This window comes from Micromys minutus, assembly GCF_963924665.1.
Source record: "Micromys minutus genome assembly, chromosome: 6".
Classification (NCBI taxonomy): domain Eukaryota; kingdom Metazoa; phylum Chordata; class Mammalia; order Rodentia; family Muridae; genus Micromys; species Micromys minutus.
Window position 1 is genome coordinate 65,076,455 of NC_137975.1, and position 22,154 is coordinate 65,098,608.

General features: G+C 44.0%; 2 pseudogenes across 2 annotated transcripts; both read left to right on the forward strand.

The window, feature by feature from the left end:
• The first annotated feature begins 232 nt into the window (after positions 1-232).
• Positions 233-1,259, forward strand: LOC308422027 (ADP/ATP translocase 2-like; annotated as a pseudogene). The gene has a single exon. The product of its transcript is annotated as an ADP/ATP translocase 2-like (transcript).
• A 12,026-nt stretch (positions 1,260-13,285) lies between these two features.
• Positions 13,286-14,633, forward strand: LOC308421491 (galactose mutarotase-like; annotated as a pseudogene). The gene is made up of 2 exons: positions 13,286-13,746; positions 14,067-14,633. The product of its transcript is annotated as a galactose mutarotase-like (transcript).
• The last annotated feature ends 7,521 nt before the right edge of the window (positions 14,634-22,154 follow it).

Consider the following 22,154-nt stretch of genomic DNA (forward strand, 5'->3'; position numbering starts at 1 on the left):
TTATGTGCACCTGCCCTAGGACAGTGTGCCAGGAGTTCCGCAGAAATGTCACCACAAGTCAGTCGTGGGGTGACATGGCCTGTAACTTTGGGCCTACATCATGACAGAGCGGAAATGACATGAAGGGCGATCGATAGCAGTTATGAAGATAATGAAGCAGAGTTCGGGGTCAAAGCCAGTTGCCAAGCCAGTCCTGTCCCCCACTCCCGTGCCTCTTTTTTTTTCTTTCAACATGACTGATGCTGCTGTGTCCTTCGCCAAGAACTTCTTGGCCGGTGGAGTGGCCGCAGCCATCTCCAAGATGGCGGTAGCACCCATCGAGCGGGTCAAGCTGCTGTTGCAGGCTCAGCATGCCAGCAAGCAAATCACGGCAGATAAGCAGTACAAGGGTATTATAGACTGTGTTGTTCATATCCCCAAGGAACAGGGAGTCCTGTCTTTCTGTCGTGGTAACCTGTCATCAGATACTTCCCCACCCAGGCTCCCCACTCTGCCTTCTAAGATAAATACAAGCAGATCTTTCTGGGCGGTGTGGACAAGAGGACTCAGTTTTGGTGATACTTTGCAGGGAACCTGGCATCAGGTGGCACCGCTGGGGCCACATCCTTGTGCTTTGTGGACCCTCTTGATTTTGCCTGCACCCGTCTAGCAGCTGATGTGGGCAAAGCTGGAACTGAAAGAAAATTCAAAGGCCTTGGTGACTGCCTGGTTAAGATCTACAAATCTGATGGGATTAAGAGCCTGTACCAGGGCTTTAACGTGTCAGTACAGGGCATTATCATCTACCGAGCTGCCTACTTCGGTATCTATGACACTGCAAAGGGATGCTCCCGGATCCCAAGAATACCCACATCTCCATCAGCTGGATGACTGCACAGTCTGTCACTGCTGTTGCCGGCCTGACTTCTTCTTATCCTTTTGGCACGGTGTGCTGTCACATGATGATGCAGTCTGGACGCAAAGGAACTGATATCATGTATACAGGCACACTTGACTGCTGGCGGAAGATTGCTCGAGATGAAGGAAGCAAGGCTTTTATCAAGGGTTCATGGTCCAACATTCTCAGAGGCATGGGTGGTGCCTTTGTGCTTGTCTTGTATGATGAAATCAAGAAGTTCACTCAATTGTGTCTTAGGTGTTCTTCCCGAGAACAGGCGTGTTGTATAATATACCATATTCTTGAACATTCTGGACAGATTCTCTGGGCTTGTCTGTTGTCAATGGCAACTATTTACCTGTTGAAAAGTGGGAAGCAATAGTATTCATCTGGTCAGTTTTCTCTTAAAGCCATTTCCATACTGACAATGATGCTGGGACTCGATTATAGTTTTTATTTCAGTCACTCCTGATAAGAAAAAACAATAAGAAGTAAAAATATCCAAAACCAAAAATAAAAAAGAAGATGATGAAGATAAAAAGGATAATGAGGAGGACGATGATGATGGTGGAGATGATGATGGTGAAGATGATGATGAAGAAAAAGGTCATGAAGAGGAAGAGGAGGAAGAGAATGGAGATGAGGATGATAACAATGAAGATGGTGTTGCTGAAGAGGATGGGGAGGAGGATAGAGAAAGATGGTGGTCAAATCCTATCTGTTGAGTATTTACTATGATTCAGGCATTTTATTCTTATTTTGTTTCATCTTCACGAATTACATTTTAGGAAGAAGGGACTGAATCTCAAATAACTTACTTTATTCAGGGCCATACAGCTGCTGAGTGGTAAGGATGGGGTCTGAAGATGCCATGACCCAGCTCGTAATCCTTGTGTTGTATTTCTCACATATCCTGGTCCCAGAGAAGAAAGCTTAAGATTCTAGTTAGCATCAACTATAAATGGCTCCAACACAGATCCCTCCCTGGTTGCAGGGCAACCCAGAGTCTAGCTCTTGGAATGTCGAGTAAATTCAGGGGAAAGACAGGGAGTAGTCTGTGTTATAAATAATATCCTGCCTAGACTTTCCCTCCACACTTCAGATGCTTCGGGAAAATTGGTTTTTCTGAGATTTTAAGGTTACTCCTCGCTATATTATCAATTTTGTGTATGAATTTTAAAATGATTAACTGTAGTCAGCACTCAAGTTTAGAGGGTCAGGACTGAACTATAGATAGAAGACAAGAGTCAATACGATGCCCATTGTGGGATCAGCCCTGCTTATCACAGAAAACAACTCCCCATAAATGAAATGCTCACTGGTTAGCTACCTCTTCCACCGGAGGAAAATGTGGGTTTAGGGAGTGGGGTGCTTCTGTGGAGTCATGCTTTCCTGAGGAGATGTGCTCTCCTCTGGAGCTGTGGGTTGCTGAGAAAATGGATATAGGTATCTGAATTTCTAAAGAGGTGGGGGTTTTCTGAAGAAGTATACATTCCTGAGGAGAGGGCTTTCTGAGATGCAGAACCTTGAGGTGTTATGGGTTCTTAGGAGATGTGAGATCCTGAAGAGATTCTGGTTACTGAGATATGAGATCCTAAAGAGATGTGGGTTCCCAAAGAGATGTGGGATCCTGAGGATATTTGTGTTCTTAAAGAGATTTAGATTCCTGACAAAATACGGGTTCCCATGGAGATGCTTTGAGATGTGGGTTCCCGAGGTGAACACTGAGAAAGCAACTAGCAAACTTGGCCTTAACTTATATCTATACTACAACTATCCTTATATATCAAGAAAATATAGGTTCCAGACTCCATGAAAAAAAAATCTATCAGTGATCAGGTTCATCATATAAAATTACATATTTTGTATTAAATTTAGCCTATACACACGATCATACCTACACATATAATCCTACATTCTTTACATCATCTTTAGATTACTTATAACTAATTACCATACCTGTTGTGCTACTAGTTGTTATATTGTTTAGGAAGTAATAACAAGAAAAAAAGTCTACACATGTTGTGTGACATTTTTCCCATGAAGACATGAACAAACCTGTACACAGCCCACCTATGACAGACCACAGTAAGGGTCCCACCAACTTGATAAACCAATGGCTTTTTGCTATTTACTTTTGTTTTTTGTTTGTTTGGTTGGTTATTTGTTTGTTCATTTGGTTGCTTGCTTGCTTGCTTGCTTGCTTGGTTGGTTGGTTGGTTTGAGACAGAGTTCTTTGTGTAATCTTGGCTGTCCTTGGAGCAGTTCTGTAGAGTGAGCCAGTCTCCAATTCTCAGAGATTCACCTGCCTCTGCCTCATTAAGTCTTAGAATTAAAGGTGTGTGCCTTTAGTAAATGAGTTTTACTAAGGTTACTTAAAGGAATATGGTTAATAGGTTATTTACAGAAGCAAAATTAACCCAAAGTCAGCTCTATCATCAAAAGCCCATGCCAGCATGGGAGATAGCTAGTAAAAGCTAGAAACCTGGAGCTCACTACACAACCAACTTACAGGCATCTCAACAGGTTACATTGTGTGTTTTCAGGGCAACTTAGTTGGTCTGAGCCTCTTCCAGAAACTTGGTTGTTCTCTGTCTTTTCCAGGCACCCAGGCTTCTCTGGGGGATGTTTCTCTGCAGGACTTACTGTATATACTTAGGATGGGAGAAGTCTAGCAAGTCTGCTCAATTTAAGGGATTTCCTGGATATATTGAGTTTACTTCCTGAGGTTTGAATAACTCCCCTGCAGGCTGAGTTGTTTCACCTCCTTTGGAACATCTTTAGTCTTAGTAAGCTTCCAAGATAGAATGGTATTTATCACGGTAAAGATGCATTGAATTTTGATGAACGGTATTTATCACAGTAAAGATGCATTGAATTTTGATGAACGGTATTTATCACAGTAAAGATGCATTGAATTTTGGTGAACGGTTGGCTGGTTTTCAAATAATTCTGATGGACGTTTAGCTGAATCTATAGATGTTGAACCCTCACATGTAAAGGGACTGTCATGATTGTCATATGTTTACGGTAGTATCTTGAGAATGTCTGCCATTATTTAAAACCAGAGGAGCATGATGTATTGTCAAATAAAGAACTTCCATCTTACTAATCCACAAGTGAAAATATGTTAGATATTCTTCAAGCCTATAACATCGATGTAATTAACCAAAATAGCCCTTTCTGTTTTCATCTTCCATTTTACTCAAATGTCACATACATTAGGTGTCTGCCTGTACAATATACCATTGTTGTTGTTGTTGTTGTTGGTGGTGGTGGTGGTGGTGGTGGTGGTAGTGGTGGTGGTAGTGGTGGTGGTAGTGATGTGCTGTTGACTACAAGGCCACATCAATTCTTGCTTCACCTCAATTTGACTACAAGAGATCCATGTGTTTATGGTAAATGTGGCACTACTAAGAGTAGGTTACACATCCAATGCTGTAAGGAAAAGTAGAAAATTCGGGAAGATGTTGACACTAAATACTACCATGCTTATCTGAGTACAAATGGAATAAGGTTTTTCAATTTAAAAAAAAAATCACTGAAACAGGTTTTTAATTTGTCATTGACTGTCCTAAGCCTGGTAAAATTCCTAAAGGTGGCCAACTACAGAAAGTGAGTTTAAGAAAAGAATCTCTGAGCTTTAAGATCACCATATTCTACTGGGCTCTAGGTCATGACACTGGCAGCATTTTAGACTTACGTCCAGGTAGCAGGCATACTGAGCCACTAGCAGGAATTTACACCAGTCATGGAAGATAAAGTTGCTTAAGCTAGCATCTCCCCTTGACACTGTGTTCTAAGAGAACTGAAGGCAGAGGCCAGGGCAAAACCACCCCAGCATCTCAGTCAGCTTTACAGTTGATATGCACTCCATGCATCCAAGCGTTTAGTATTCATGTGCTATCATTCCTGCCTGGTTCTGTGCTCTCTTCCCAGAATACAAAATGAGCAAGAACGTGCTGGGTTCCTGGAGCTTACAGCGCTATGTCATGCAGAAAGGTGAGAGCTATGACAGACACACATGGGAACAGGATGGCGAAGGACATAGAGAAAGACTTCTTGTGATAGGCCACTTGTGAACTACATGAGAACAAATTGTCATCCATCATGTGGAAAGGTAGGGGTCCAGGAAGAGCAGTGGTCTTTGTTTTTAAAGGACAATGGAATAAGGAAGACAGGAAGGGATCTCAAGGATGAACCCAAGAATCAAAGGGTGGTTCATCCTACGAATATTATTGTACAATGTACAAAGCCGTGCGTTGTACAACAGATTATTGAGCATACGTAGTATGTGTGCATGCATGTAATATGTATGTATGCATGTATGATGTATGTATTGTGTAGTTCATGCAAGATTTGGGTGAAGCAGGATTTTAGCAGGCATTTTGAGTCCCCTTAAATCCCATATTAATTCAGACAGGTCCTTAGAAATATATCTTCTGGGCTACAGCAATGAGTTTTTTGTATTGGGAGTTCCCAACTTTCTCTTTTTACCATAGCTTCTTATTAATACTTTAAGAGCCAACACCATTATCCAGTGCCTACTAATCACTGGGTGCTGGGGCAAGTGGTAAAATGTAAGTCTAAGAAGACTGTGAGTTAGCCAGTACCCTCTCAGCTTCAGTGAAGGCACCAACGGCCCAGAAACAACAAAACGGGTAGCAAGAACTGGTCCCACTCCTGAGAGAAAGTCTGGAGCATCCATGTAGATCTTTCAGAGGAAATCCTGGACACTGATTATTGAAACTCAGCCTTTTGAGACTATATGAAAGATGAGAGGCTGATTGAAGCCTTCCTCTCATCTACTGCTATTTTGACTAGCTCACAGGCAAATCATGAGAACGCAGATGAAAGCATCCAAATTAAATCTCTAGGCTGTGACTTCTAACTTGTTCATCTAGATGCCAATTTCTTCCCCCAAGGTTCAGAATGATATCTGATTTCCTCCTCAATTCTCGGGTGAATGGCCAGATAGCAACTCAGACATGACACTTCCCAGGTTGAATCCCACCACCAAACACCATCCTCACCCATCTTGTTTCAAAGTCTTCCAGGCTGAAGACCTGGGTGACATGCTTTGATTAACCTCACTCCCCACTACCAGTCCACTGGCAACTTACACCGACAAATAGATCGCAAATCTGGCTCTTCTCCCATGTGCCAGTCTAAGCTGTTTGCCCTCCCCCACTCCACCTCAGCAGCCTCTTCTGTTTCCTTCAGCCCCTCCAATTAATTCCTCACCTCTCTCTTAGCCCTTGACTAAAAGCCATAACATTTATACCACGATTAGAAGTATGCCTGCGTTCTCAGACCCTTTCCACACATTGACCCTCTCTTATTCATAACATTCCAAAGTCACTGGCCCCTTTCCCTGCCATCAAACTGGCCAAGGTCACTTCCCCGGGGGGTTTTCCCCAGCAGACACTCTTTACGGGATCATCTTATAACTGATTGTCATTCTTCAGCTCAGGTCACCTTGACTACAGTTTCTAAGATGTTCAAGCATCTCATTCCTTCTTCATTGGTGTGTGCCATCGTCATTTTTCCATACAGTCACCTCCCAAGCACAAGCAGGAATCTTTGGTGACATCATGGCAGCTCATATCTATCCCCCACCCTGCTCAGTCAGCTGCCTTAGTGTTCTGTCAGATAGAAGAGTGAATGTGTTACTTACAAAGGCACACTGTGTACTGGGGCTCTTATTAAAATATTCATAGGCTGGCTTCTGAACTATGTCCTTCCAGCTTCTTCCATGATGTAGAACCTATGTGTATCAGATCAGTCTGGAAACTTCCAGGTTACTCCTTTTAGAAATGTGTAACCTGCTATTTTGGGGTCTAGGTAAACTTCTCCCCCACAGAGTCTCTAAAATGGAACCAATGCTTGCTAAGGACTTCCATTGGCAAATGTCCAGTGCTTGCTGATACATGACTCAGATTTTCCCCTCAAGGTTTCCACTCAGACCTCCAGAACAAAAAACACATGGTGCTATTTCAACAGATAGATGGATGGACAGATAAATAGACAGACTTTTTAAAATGTCTCAGCCCTGTGACATTTAAGATCAGATTTCAATGTATATCTAACAAAAAAAAAAAAAAAAAAAACACTTTCTTCTTTTTATTTTTTACTTTTTTTTCTGAGACAGGGTCTTTGATCCCAGATGGCCTCAAACTCGCAGAGCAGCAAAAAAAAAAAAAAAAAAAAAAAAAAAACTGACTGACCTTGAGTTTCTAATCCAGCCAATTCCATCTCCAGAGTGCTGAGACTGGAGGCCTGGTTTATATGCAGTGCTAAGCCCAGAACCCAGGCTTCTGAGCCTGTTAGACAAATGCTCACACCAAGGCTACGGGCCAGCCGTTTTCTTTATCAGGTGACTGAAACCCTTAGTCTCTTCCTTTTGTGGGACTTGCTCTCAGGTTTGTGTTTTATCTGCTTAAGTCTTGTCATCCTTCTGTCCCGCCTCCAACAGCCCCACCTCCGTTCCTGCAGTGCTCTGCCTGGCATTCTGTGTCCAAGAAAGCCATGTGCTTTGTCTGTTAGTTTTTAGTGTGTGTGTTTCTCTTTTTAACATAGATGAGGATCACTCTTCTGTTCTTCGTAGAGTTCATATAAATATGTTCCATGTCCCATGTTCCGGCTCTGGCTTCGCTTTTAATTCCCTTGTCCTTTTTAACTAATTCAATTTGCATACCTGTTGGTCCATTTTAGTTATTCCTCCTTCTGTGCAAGATAGCTTAAGTTAGAAGGAGAGAGAAAAACAAACAAACAAACTTCATTTCAGTGCCCTGAAAGGCTCCCAGCAGCAGCGACGGGCCAACAGCCTGTCACCAAGTAAACTTGACACAGCTATGGCCTCTGTGGTTTCCCGTATCAACGACAACTGAAGGCAAGAAACTCGGTCTCAGCCACACAGATTCAAGACAACATCTGTCCATGAAAATTCAAGTATCACCTTGGGCACAATACTGGTGCTCTGCTCCTTGGCCCTGTGCTGACCCCTGGTCTTCCTGAGACTACACTTCCCATGTGCTAGACCCCACCTCTGAGCCTCGAGCTGTCGGCATATTTCCGGTTGCGTCCTGCAGATTTGTCGTCGTTTCTTTTCTCATTGCTGTGACCAAACACCGGACAAGAGGCAGTTTCAGGAGGCTCACAGAGGGCACAGTCCACCCTGGCAGCAGGAGAACGAGGCTGCTTGCTCACAGTGAGGCAGATCAGGAAGCAGATAACAGCTGTCACTCTGTAGGCTCCGCCCTTTTGACTCAGTCTAAGACTCTGCTCACAGGATGGTGCTGCCAGCGCTCAGGATGGGCCTCTCCGATTAACCCATCCTATCCGGGAACATCCTCACAGACATACATACCCAAAGATGTGCCTTGTTAACCATCCTCACAGACAGACCCAAAGACCCGGGTCGTTAACTACCTAGGTATTTCTTAACCCAACGAAGTAAATAATCAAAATTAATCAAATGTAATTTTAAAATGATACCGAGTTGCCATTAGCTCTGTTCAGATTTTTTCCATCATCTATCAGAACTTTGCGGCTCTCTTTCTTCTCTGTCCTCCTCCTTCCCCACACATTCCCTTGAACCTTAACTCTGACAAGCATCTGCAATCACCTGTTGCTAGACACTGGTGAAATGGAGGCCAGCTCTACTGACCCAAACTACTCACCTTTAGTCTGACCAAAATCTCATATTAAAAAAGAAATGTAGTTTGTAGTTTTGTGTTGCACAAGTTTGGCCTCAATACCTAACCTTTAAATTCTAATCCTAAATGAGAATACAAGCAAACATGCAGACATAAAATATCAAATGCACATAACATAAAAATAAGTAGAATTCCTCCTCCTCCTCCTCCTCCTCCTCCTCCTCCTCCTCCTCCTCCTCCTCCTCCTCCTCTTCCTCCTCCTCCTCCTTCTTCTTTTTTTCTTCTTCTTCTTTTTCTCCTTCTCCTTCTCCTTCTTCGTCTTCTTCTTCTTCGTTTCTTCTTCTTCTTCTTTCTTTTTCTTCTTCTTTTCTTCTTCTTTTTCTTCTTCTTCTTTTTCTTCTTCTTCTTCTTCTTCTTCTTCTTCTTCTTCTTCTTCTTCTTCTTCTTCCTCTTCCTCCTCCTCCTTTTTCCTCCTCCTCCTCCTCCTCCTCTTCTCCTTTCTCCTCTTCCTTCTTTCCCTCCTCCCCCTCTTCCTCTTCTTTTGGAAACTGAAGTCCCAACTTCCACTATTGCTTAATTAAAACCAAGAATATCAGACTCGGAGAGCAGCAGACATTGCACATAGTGGGCTTTCCTCTACACTTAAAGATGTAATAAAGTTTGGAAGAAAATTAAACTACATTTCGTAGAACATGCCGCCACTTTGTCTTTGCTGTGATAAAACCCTCTGACAAGAGCAAGGTAAGAGACAGAAGGCTTGTGTTCCTGTCTTGTGTTCCGAAGGGATACAGACCATCCTGATGGGAAGGACATGGCATTGGGCAGGAGAATCAGAGTGGTAGGAACAGGAGGCTGGCCATCATGGCATTCACACTGAAAGCAGAGTGTTCAGGGAGTGGGCCTGGGCTACAAAACCTCAAGGCCTGCCCCAGTGACCCACTTTTTCCAGAAAACTCTACCTTTGAAAAGTCCCACATCCTTCCAAAGCAACACCATCAGCTGTCGGCGAATAGTCCTCCTGTGGGGAACAGTTCACATTCAAACAATTACAGACCAGTTCAAAATTAACAACAGATAATAATGAATTCGAAACATAGTAATATTATATACTACAGCAAAAAGTTACTTGAAACTGTTTATTTGGGACATTTTTCCATGTAATTCCTAGTGTCACAAAGACTGTAAAGTAAGTAAATCAAAATAAAGAATATATAGTTGGGGGAGGAAGGATTGAGGGAGTCAAGAACACCACAAGAAAACCTACAGAATCAACTAACATGGGCCCATGAAGGCTCACGGAGACGGGACTGCCAACCAGAGAGCATCGCTCAGATGGACCCAGGCCCTTTGCACGTGTGCAACAGTTGTGCAGCTGGGTCTTCATGTGGGACTCCTAAAATGGGAGCAGGGTCTGTCTCTGACTACACTGTCTGCCTTTGGATGCCTTCTCCTAAGTGGGTTGTACTGTCTAGCCTTACTGGAAAAGGATGAGCATAGTCTTGTGACAATGCTGTGGCGGATTAATGTCCATGGGAGGCCTCCCTTTCTCTGGAGGAAGGGGAAGGAGGGGTTGGTAGAGGGAATCAGGAAGGGAACTGGGAGGAGAGGAGGGAGGGGAAGCTTCAATCAGGATGCAAAGTGAATAAATAACTTAGTGAATAAAAAAGAAATAAAAGACAAAATGAAAAAGAATGACAAGGTAACCTGGGCTACATAGTATGACCATGTCTCAAAGATTATAAAATGCTAAATAAAATGATGAAATAAAATTTCTCAAGCCAAAATGAACTGCATCAGGAGGTCTATGTGTTTGAATTTCAAAACAAGTCAATGTATCCAAATACACAAGTAAGAGTTGTTGTCCTTGTCTGAAATAGGACACCTCAAGTGTCCCTGTGATAAGATGTATAAATCATCCTGGCAGGGCACACTTAATAACAAACTAACACAAACTAAAATCATACTCTAGCTTCATGCTGGCCATGGATGTCCATGGTTGGGACAGCATGCAAAACTTACACATGGAAATAAATAAATTATCAGCTGTAAACTAAACTACTTGGAATTTTTTCTCATGAAAAGATAGGTTAGCATTGAAGTTTAAGAAAATATTTTAAAAATATGAACAGGCTAAAAATCCTCTCAGGGTATCCCTTTGAAATTAAGAAGTCCTTCAGAAAAAAACCAAGGTGACCAAGTCTCCCTCTCCTTGTCTCAGTGAGCTCTACAGGACAAGGGGACAGGGTGTGAGTCAGGTGTAGACAGGATGGTTTGCAGAGTTAGCTAGCACTAGTCCCCAAGCTGACCCTCTGTACAGTGCAATGTGGGTAGACTGGTTTGGGTACTACTCACCAAAGACCATCCCAGAAAACCACAACTGGTCAAAATGCATAAGAATTGATTTCGGTTACCCACCCCCAACAAACAGATCTGTAGACCACACAACTATATGCTAGACTAAGAGAAAATCAAGGAACAATAGGAGGAATGATTTTAAGAGCCAGAGGACTAGGAAGTCTGCTGTTAGGTTGTGTCTCCTAGAAATAACGGGGAAACTACAGCCAAGATACATTGCACAATATGGCTGCCTAAACAAGACCAGAACAATGGCAATCCCAAAAGACATGCTAATGTGGAAGGAGGAAATCTCATGAAGCTCCACCCCTAGAGAAAGAACTACTGGCAACTAAGGGTGTGTGTGTGCTCGAACTCACATGTGTGCACGCACTCACATGTGTGCACACATACACACACACAGACACACACACACATACACACCAATAATAAAGAAAAAAAAGAGGTCATGAATTTGAGAGAGAGTATGGCGCTGGAGGTAGAAGATTTGGGAGGAGCCAGAGAGAGGAAAGGAAAGAAGAAAATGATTATGATTGTGTTTTAATTTAAATTTTTAATTCATAAAAAAGGAGGACATGAAGGTGGGAGGGCAGAGACCCAGTAGTTGGAGGCAGGGAGTGAGGGGTAGATTCAAAATAAAATACATGCATGTATGAAGGGAAAATAAACAAAAAACCTAAATGTCCTTTTACCACTCCTGCTACCTGTAAATAGAAATTTTACAAATACCTTTGACTTGTCATTTTGTAGAGCCTTAGTGTCTGTCTGCCCCTTAAACTCCTGTGTCATCTTATCTCCGATATTGGAACACAGCCTCTTTGGAGCTATGTTACAGAATTCAGAGTTCTTGGCATTCTCGCATGGAAAAACTCTTTGTAAAGAAACTCAGAAATCTAGACCAAGGTCAGAAAGTTTAATTCTGGCACACAGAATCTTGTCTATGATAGAAATTGCATCTTTCTCTTTAATATGTCAGTCCAAATTCTGAGATATCTTTCTCTGCTCGTATATATTCAATGAGCAGCTGAAGCCCAATTTCCCACATACCTTGCAGGGAGGGGGCTTGTAATAACATCCTTAATTATAATGTAAGAATATACACCTTGGTCTAGTCCTCAAAGGCTGCAGTGGCAAATAGTCACACCAAGATTTATTTTCTCACAGCATGAGTGGTCAAAAGTCTGAAACCAAGGTATCCAAAGGGACATGCCACCTCCGGGGGAAATGCCACGTGCCTTTCCTAGCTCCTAGTGACTATTAATGTCTTTCCATATTCTTAATAATATTCATATGGTCTCCATCTTTCCATGGTCTCCACCCTCCCCATGATCTCCATCCTCCCATGGTCTCCATCCTCCCATGGTCTCCATCCTCCCATGGTCTCCATCCTCCCATGGTCTCCATCCTCCCATGGTCTCCATCCTCCCATGGTCTCCATCCTCCCCATGGTCTCCATCCTCCCATGGTCTCCATCCTCCCATGGTCTCCATCCTCCCATGGTCTCCATCCTCCCATGGTCTCCATCCTCCCATGGTCTCCATCCTCCCATGGTCTCCATCCTCCCATGGTCTCCATCCTCCCCATGGTCATTACTTTCTCCATGTTCTCCACTTTCCCTATGATTGCCACCCTCCCCATGTTCTCCTCCACGATTCCCATGATTTCTTTTCTCCCTGTAACCTCCATATCACCTTCTGTATCTCCTTCTATTCTCACTTCTCTTGAAAACACCAGTCACTGGACTGAGGGCATCCTCCAAGCCCAGAAAAAATTTCACTGTGATAAGACTAATTAGGTATATGTACAAGGACCTTATACCCTAACATAGTCACAAGTAGACAAAAGTTTGGGTTGAGAAGAACATGCTGTTCAGATCATTACTTCTAAAATTCTGAAAATTTGTCTAGCAATATAGCTTAGGTATAATGTCTGCTACATAGGCCTGACAACCTGAGTTCAATCCCCAGAGCCTGCCTAAAGGTGAAAGGCAAGAACTGACCCCATAAAACTGTCCTGTGATCTCCATATTCACATCATAGCACAAGGACTCCATGGTATATGTGCATCCATCCATACCTCTCTCTCTCTCTCTCTCTCTCTCTCTCTCTCTCTCTCTCTCCCTCCCTCCCTCCCTCCCTCCCTCCCTCTCTCTCTCTCTCTCTCTCTCTCTCTCTCTCTCTCTCTCTCTCTCTCTCACACACACACACACACACTGTACTGTGGTAGTTTGAAAGAAAATGGCCCCCATAGGCCCATAGTGAGGGAGGGAACAATTAGGAGATGTGGCCTTGTTGGAGTGGGTGTAGTCTTGTTGGAGGAAGTAGTCACTGGGGTTGAGCTTTAAGATCTTAGAGTTTGAACAGCAAGGAGAAGCTGCACTCCCCAAACTCTCCCAATGGTTTCAGTGACCAGATCCGTGTTTGGAGAGCTGCCCTCAGAAGGAGGGACAGTGGAGAAGTTCCAGCTTCAGTCAGACCAGCTGAGTGTGGACATCATCTCCTGGGGCTGCACAATCACTGCTCTGCAGGTCAGAGATGGGCAGGGGAAAGCCTCAGACGTGGTGTCTGGCTTTGCCAAGTTGGAAGGTTACCTCCAGAATCAGCCCTACATCGGAGCAGTGGTTGGAAGAATAGCCAAACGCCAAAGGAAGGTTCACCATAGATGGGAAAGAGTACCACATGCCCATTAACAGAGAGCCCAGCAGTCTCCATGGAGGATTCAGAGGGTTTGATAAGGTCCTCTGAACCCCTCAGATGTTGTTCAATGTCACCCAGTTTTCTCGAGTCAGTCCAGACGGTGAGGAAGGTTACCCTGGAGAGTTGAAAGTCTGGATGACATACGCCCTGGATGGTGGATGTGGAAAGCCACTGTATTCGCCATTACAAGATGGCGCCCAGCCCGAAGGGAGAGTGGCCAGTTTTGAGATAAACAACCTAAGTGCGCATGCACGCCTGCCTGTTTTTGCTGACTCATGGTGACTCTGAGTATGCTAATTAGGGCGCACAGAATGCACCAATCAGGTGGCGGCACAGTCCTCCTAAGCATATATAAGGAGGGCTGGTTTCTGGGCTCGGGGTCTTTCGCTACTGCAATCAAGCCCGCAATAAACGCCTGTAGAAGGATCCTGTTGTGGCGCGTCTTCCTTACCGGCGAGATAGGCGATCGCTACAGTGGAGAGCTTATAATCAACTACAGAGCACAGGCCAGCCGGACCACTCCAGTTAATCTGACCAACCATTCTTACTTTAAGCTAGCAGGCCAGGTCTCCCCAAATATATACATGACCATGAAGTCACCATTGCAGCAGATACATATTTTCCTGTGGATGAAACTCGTATCCAACAGAAGCCACTGCTCCAGCGGAAGGAACTGCCTTCCACCTGAGAAAACCAGTGAAGCTTGGAAAACACCTGCAGGGTCACCACATCCATGGTTTCTACCGTAACCTGTCTGAAGGAGTCGAAAGAAAAGTTTTGTGCAGAGGTGCACCATGCTGTAAGTGGGGGGGGGGGGGAATTCTGAAAGTGAACACCACCCACCCTGGCATCCAGTTTTACACGGGAAACTTTCTGGACAGTTCTCTGAAGAGCAAGAATGGAGCGGTCTATCCCAGGCACTCTGGTTTTTGCCTCGAGACCCAGAACTGGCCGGATGCAGTCAATCAGCCCCAGTTCTCTCCGGTAATGCTGAGGTCTGGGTAGGAGTACAACCACACCACCTGGTTCAAGTTCTCAGTTGCCTAAAGAAGACAGAAGATGGGACCTGGTTCAGGGCCAGGCTGGTCCCCACTCATCTGCCTCACTTTAAAAGTCTGCCTGCATGTGTGCCACCATGCTTCCCACCATGACAAAAATGGACTAAACCTCTGAAACTGTAAGCCAGCCCACAATTACATGTTGTCTGAGTGTCGTGTGGTCACGGTGTCTCTTCACAGAAATAGAAACTCACAAAATAAAAATAATAAGTAATAACAAGACTAAAATCCTGAAATTTACAGTGGCATTCAGGAATTAGGAGTTTCACTTTGAAATAATTAGGTGTGTACATAATATGTGCATGCTCCTAGATACACATATATATTCATATATGTGCATAATTACATGCATTCATAATCATATATGTGCATAAATATCCCTAAATGTTTCTTTCTGTCACATTCTGATTGTTCCTTTATTCAATGACCATTTCCTTTTTTCTTCTCTTTTTTTTAAATTTAAATGTATTTGCATTTGAGATGTTATCCCTTTCCCCTACCCCGTTCCCATCTCCCTCCCCCTCCATTTGCCTTCACAAAGGTGCACTCCCTCCTAATCACCCTCTTTACCCCATTGCCTTGTCATTCCCCTACACTGGGAAAACATGTCCTCCCTGGACCAAAAGCTTCTTTTCACATTAATGCCAGACACTGCTATCTTCAGCTACATATGCAACTGGATCAATAGGTCTCTCAATGTGCGCTCAAAGGTTGTGTTTTAGTCCACAGGAGTTTTGGAAGGTTTGTTTGGTTGATAATGTTGTTCTTCCCATGAGGTTATAGACCCTTTCATCTCAATGATCATTTCTAAAACATGTATCATGCTAAGTGTGGGGATCTGGCTCTTTAGTAAACCTGAGCGTCATTGCTTGGCCTGTCTTCTTCACGTTGACTCCAAGACTCCTCTCTGAGGAGAGTCTTGTGCCAGAAAGAGACTTTCTTCCAGGCTGGAGTTATTTTCACACATTTGTTTTTAAATTAAAACAATAGTAAAGCACACTGACATTTTGTTCCTGGAGCATGTGGAGTAATATTTTTATGGTTACTCTGGCAACCACCAAAGCAGGGGTGGCAGGAGAGAGGGAGCAGAAGGGCTGGCTGTGGCCACCAGGCGGTGGAAGGAATACCTCTCTGTGGCGAGCTGGCTCGGGTCCTAACAGAATAGAGCCCGGAGTCTAGCTACTGCCCAGAAAAATGCCCTGGCGCCCTGGCTTGACTCACCATCCTGGGGCATACAGATTATTTTCTCAAGAAAGTAATGATAAACTAAGTAGGGTAGGAATTAGCGTAGTTCTAAAAAAGAAATGTTTATATACGGCCAGACATCCTGTCAGCACAGAAAGGGCGCTTGCTGGTTGAACTATTTGTAGACAACCAATGCACACACTGCCAAGTCCACAGTCCAGCCACACTAATGTGTATCAAAGGCCCAATCATAACCGTGTACCAGATTCCAGGATCCGATCTGAGATAAATCTATCACCTCTACTGCCTTAGGATACTTAATGTGATTAGATTAAAACATGCAAGGTGTTGAAGAAGCATGCCTTTAGGGATGTGGTACCTGTGAGGGCATCTCCTAGGGATCCGCTGAGGAGATCCACACTGAATGTAAGCATGAATGAGTTATTCCCACACTGAATGGAAACAGGAACATAGAACACGTGAGCTGAGTGCAAACATTCCTCTTTCTCTCCTTCCTGATCTGCCCAGATATGAGCATGCAGCCTCCCACCACCAAAATCAGGAGGCTGGATCTATGTTCATGCCTTCCCCAGTGGTAACTTCTCTCCTGAGCCTGAAACAGAAGTAACCCTTTGCTGTCTTAAGCCAATTCCTGACAAGTTACTGAGTCACAAAAATGAGAAATATAAATATCAACTTCCACAGTGGCACTACTCTTACTGTCCTGTTGAGGACCTACTATGTGTGCACATCCCTCAGCCAGGGGCTTTAGAACCATCTTTTTAAGTGTGGTGTGCTTACATCCTTTCTGTCTCAATAGAGTTGTCTGTCCCAGCCATTACATATAGCAGATAATATATTATCTGGCATTTTGTGACTGGCGTCTTCCATTTGTCATAATCGGCATTCAGCCCCTCGTTGCATTATTTTGCTCATTTGTTCTGTGAGTGAATATTCCATTGCATGGGCAGACAATATGCTTTACTGATCCAACATCAACCGATGGGCATTTTGTTTATTTCTAGCTTTTGACTGCCATAGTGGTTTTGCTACAGATTATACCATGTGGAGCCTAAACCAGCCAAAACCATACCAGGAAGTGAGTCTGGTGGATAATTTATTGTCAGCTTGGTTGGATTGAACCCTCCAGCAGTAGCATGGCCCAACACTGTGTTCAACCATGGAGAAGATTGACTGAGGAGAGAGAACCAATCTACCCTGATATGAGGAATCAGTCACCACAGAGAGGAGCTGCTCTTCCAGCCACACCCTCCCTACTATGACAGACTGTCTCCCTTGACACTGGGTCCAAATATATCCTTCTTCCATGAAAGTGCTTTGCTCTGGCCTTCGGTCACAACAATGAGAAAATTCAGTAGGTAAGTAAACTTGTGCACATGAGGCCCACGTGTTTTCCCAGCCCAAGTCTTAAATTGAAAAAAAAAATGTACCTGTAGGAAAAGGAAGAAAATCAAAACTCCTGCTGAAAATCAAGTGCCCTGATGGCTGGGTGTGATCCAGGTTCCTGGGGCTCTTGCTTTGACTCCAACCCTGAGCTTCTAGATAGCCACACTGCTTCCTGTTGGCTAAACACAGATTCTGTTTTCTTATCCATGACAAGGAGAGATTTCTCCTTCTCTCTGCTTGTGGTGAGATATTTTAAAAACATAGTATATAAAAAACACTTCTGTGATGTCACCATATCTAAGCCATCGTTGTTGGCCACTGCTGCTGTCATTCAGAGATCCGGTCCTGCCCTGGTCAGAATTTAAGAGATGAGCATGAAACATAATGACAGGGACACTGAGAGTCTGTGGAAGGCCACAGCTGAGGCCCGGGCCTTCTGTTAAAGAATAGTTGCCAAAGGACATCTGAGTCTTGGGGACACAGGAATCACAGTGGTCCAGGGATGGAGGGTTGAAGCACATTGAACCATATGCTAAGCACATCAGTCTTATGCTAAGACTTCTTTGATGGCATACCTACCTCCAAACCACCTGACATAATCTGTTTCCTTCTGTTCTGCCAAGGACCTCAGTTCATAACAAAGGCAAGTGCTTTGTAAAGTGAGCCATTGTCAAAGTGTGTTCCACAAGACTTTCCAACATTGAGAGAGCATGGGTGTACACAGAAAGAATGTTTATGGTCTATGCCCTGTGTTTCCAGGCCGACCCTGAGGCCTCAGGACTGGCCTCCCAGTCTACACTGCGACTCTTGTTAAAGGAGGCCCACTGGTTAACCGCCTCCTGCCTTAGTGTGTGCTAACTGAGAAAACAAGAACTGAGTCAGGACTTCAGAAAGATGGTGGGAAAGTGGTAGAAAAGAAACGGTGTTGGCTAACCTCGAGTTCTGTTCCACCGTCCCCAGTTGACTCTCCAGTGTAGCAAAATCAACTTGGGTGAAGGAGAAAATGTTTCGCTCCTCTGTTAGATTAGTCACATAATTTAAATTATTTTTAAGATAATGCTCTATTTATATACCCAAGAGCTAAGCACAGAGCAGTGTGACTGTGCAGGCACTGGAAAATATTTCACATCTACTCAAGTGAAAATGTGAATTGGAACACAGAGCCCGGTCAGGTTGCCTCAACTCTAAGGTGATCATATCTAGAAAGCAGACAATTTTGGAATTTATGTTTTGAATCTTAGAGCCACAGACATCCTGTTTATTAATCATTTTTTAGAGCACCTCAAACACTTGTCAAGTGTGAAACTATTTCAAGTATAACCACTTTAAAAACAAGTATTGTCTGATTGGTTGTAAGGACACCTAAAACAGGATTGGTTCTATTTGTTTCTAGTGAGTAGAGAGAATTTTTGACATGCCTTGACTAATGGACCTGTCATGTTTGGCTAGACACAGAAACAAACCTATTGTCAACTGGAACACGAGTGTTATCTCTTCTACAACAATAGTTTTTCTGGCGAAAACTGGAGAACAGAGCCCCAGGTTTCCTGCTCTGGCCACATTGCTCAGCAAACAAAGGAAGAACTGTTTCAAAGCAGTTCTAAGTCAGAGGGCTGGTAAGGGAGAAGAGTCGCTCTCCCCCTGTGGTCACTAACCACCTAGCCAATGTCAACAAATTAAAACAGAATTCTGGGGCTTACTGGCCAGTCAGTCTAGTAGCAACTAATCTCCAGGTTCAGTGAGGGATCTTATCTTAAGAATAAGGTGGAGATTGATAGAAGACACCAGTACTGACCTCTGACTTCACACCTAGGCACATACACCTATGCGTGTGTGTTCATACATACACAAAGAGAGAGAAAGCTTTTTTTTTTAATATAACACATACATACAAGTTTTAGGAATAGGTATCTGGCGTAGTTAGCTGATGGCATGCTTCATACCCTCACGGATACACTGCTGTCCTTTGGGTAGTAATTCTGGCTTCTCATCATTCATTTCAGAATCCCAGAGTCATCTTATAATATCTTATAACCTAATAATCCAAGGTCAACTTAGAACTGTTACCCCAAACACTGAGACTCTAGCCACAGCCCCCAAAGTGCTTATGTGGGTAGACTGTTCTCTGAGGAGATAGTGTGCATGAAGCACTTTCTATTTGTAGCTTTATCTCTCTACCTTGTGGACTCCTAATCCCAACAAGGGCCTCTTCAGTCCTCACTGGTGGTGTCAAATTGTTCCACATAATTCTGCTCGCTATTAGTAGTTCAAGGACAATGTGTGATAGATGCCCAAGGTCAGTGCTCTCCAGAATTCTCACTTCCTGCCTAGTCCTTCAGGTAGGCTGAGCATTGTTTGTTTTGCATTATCAACGTTGCATAGGCAAATTAATTTTCAGGAACTAGATTGGCAGCTTGTCGTTGTGCATGCAAACGAGGAAGAAAATGAACTGGAAGAGGAGGCAGAGAGGAGAGTGAAACCCAAAATCATTAAGGAGCCAAGCCCTTCCCTCCTGCTATCTCTGTTGGTGGCTAACGCCCTCAGCCACCCAGTCAAGCTGTCTTCTACTTCCTGATGCTGGTATAAACTTGTAAAGAGGGATGTGATTAAAAAATAAATAAAAAGAGGGCACAGGGAATGGAAAGGAGGCCTTTGCAGAGACCTTAGAGTACCAAAGAAATGGGGTGGTTTCAGCAGCTGACTTGCTCTTCCTGTCTCCCACATTGTTTATTTCTGCTCAGTTGAATCAGTCCTCAGAAGGTGACTTAGCAAAGCCCTTTGGCACAATGGAGGTTATGCCTCTGTACAAGGACTGTCTGCTATTTCTTTCTTTCCTTTCTCCTAGCATTCAGGAAGATCCAGGTCTCTGTGGAGGGCGAAACCCTTCAAACGACTGGGGCGGGCTGACTGAAGAGAAGAACACTAGCTTTAAATCATCACGACAATTCTGAGCGCTAGAAATCCGAGTGTTCTCAGAGCAATTTGTAATCTTAGAAAAGACTTGGACCCTTTTCTTCCATTTCCCCCAATTTTTCAGGTTCTGATGGAAGATCGCTTTTTACTGATCTGAGACATGTGTTATCTCTGAATTCCATTTGCCTAGCTCCCGGGAGTGTTAGAAGGATGGCTATCTGGTCACTTATATTCCTCAGAAGAATGGCTGGAAGTAAACCAGTGCTTAGTAACACGATGTTGTGGAAATAGTGAACCCTGTACTGCAACCGGTGTGACGGACATCGGCAATACCTACATGGCCCATTTCTCAAACATCCAAAACTCTACGCAGCAATTTGCTCCCTGCTCAGTAATAACGGTTAAATGGCCTTGAGGACTGGGAATCATTAAACACCGTGTAAGAAGGTGTCGGTGCTGTCTCCTTTGCGATACTTCAAACATGGCCGTTAGCATCCTCGGCATTCATCTTCCAAACCACTCACATGCAGTACAGTATAGCAAAGAAGAATTAACTCGAATGCTAAAGTAGTTTAGAAACCGAGACAACCTTCCAAAGAATGTGGGGGGGGGGGGTGACATTTATAGCAGTCCGTGATTATAGTTTGCTTAGAAAGAGAAAACATATCAGAAGCAAGATGTTCTGGGGCAGGCTGTAGCTCAGTGGTACAGTGTTTAGCATGCCCACAGCCCTGGCCAGATACCCAAGCTCCCCCTCCAGCCCAAAGAAGTTAACTGTTTGAATATATTTTCGCTTCTTTATCTCTTTTTGCAAGAAGCAATAATAACTTACAGTCTCTCTCTCTCTCTCTCTCTCTCTCTCTCTCTCTGTGTGTGTGTGTGTGTGTGTGTGTGTGTGTGTGTGTGTGCATGTTTTCTATATGTGAGATCCAGGCCAGCAAGTGAACCTGTCTTAAAAAAGCCAAAGTAGACAGCATCTGAGAAAAGTCACTGTGACCTCCACATACATGTGCATCAAGTGCATGTGAACCTGTATGATCACATACACCAGCTGAACATGAGCATGCCCGCACACACATATGCACAAAGATACATGTGCACACAAATAAGGTAAGCAAGAGGAACATATAAGAGGCTGAAGCTAAAACTTGCCAGTGGGCTTTATTAATAATCCTGTGGCGTGTCCTACAAAGAAGCAGCTCCAGTAGGCGTGGGCTTCCTGGGAAGATCTTAGGCTCCTCTTTATGTTTCTAGTGAATCTGGGGTCAGAGGGTTCCAAAAGAACACAGCCTAGCTCCGGGAGCAAGGCGTGCAGCTGCTAGGTTGACAGGACAGCCATCACATGCCTTCCCTGGTCCCTTCCACCCTCCTTCCGGGAGCTCACACATGCTTCCTCTTTACCCAAGAGCAAGAAGCCATTCTCCTTACATCATTGGCATGCTGAGTTTCTGAACCTCTCTGTTGGATACCACAAGACAACGGCACCAGCTGATTTCTACAGCCCATTTCTTCATTCAGTGCGGACTTTGTCAGCCAGGAAGTGACGCCACAGGTCATTCATACCAGTGAGACCCATCCCTGGGAAAAATCCTATACTGGTTTCCTTTCATCACTATGGCCAAAATACCTGACACAGACAACTTAAAAATAAAACTATTGGTAGCAGAGCAGGAAAGGAGGAGAGGCTCGGTCCATGGCAACAGTAGTGTGTACCGGAGTTTGTTCATGTGGTAGGAGACTAGGAAACAGAATGAGGTCAGAACGGTGGGCTGAGTGTCACCTTTAAAGGTCCACCCCCGTTCCACTTCACCTGCGAGGCCCTAACTCCTAAAGGTTCCATGTCCCACCAAATCATACCATCATCTGAGGAACACTTATTTAAAGCATAAGACTGGGGACATTTTAGATTCAACCCTCAGTACTCCTCCCAGCCCCTTTCTGTGTCTGCTTATACATAGAACTAAATTATAGACACCGAGAATGCCCAAGTCTGGGACCCCCATGA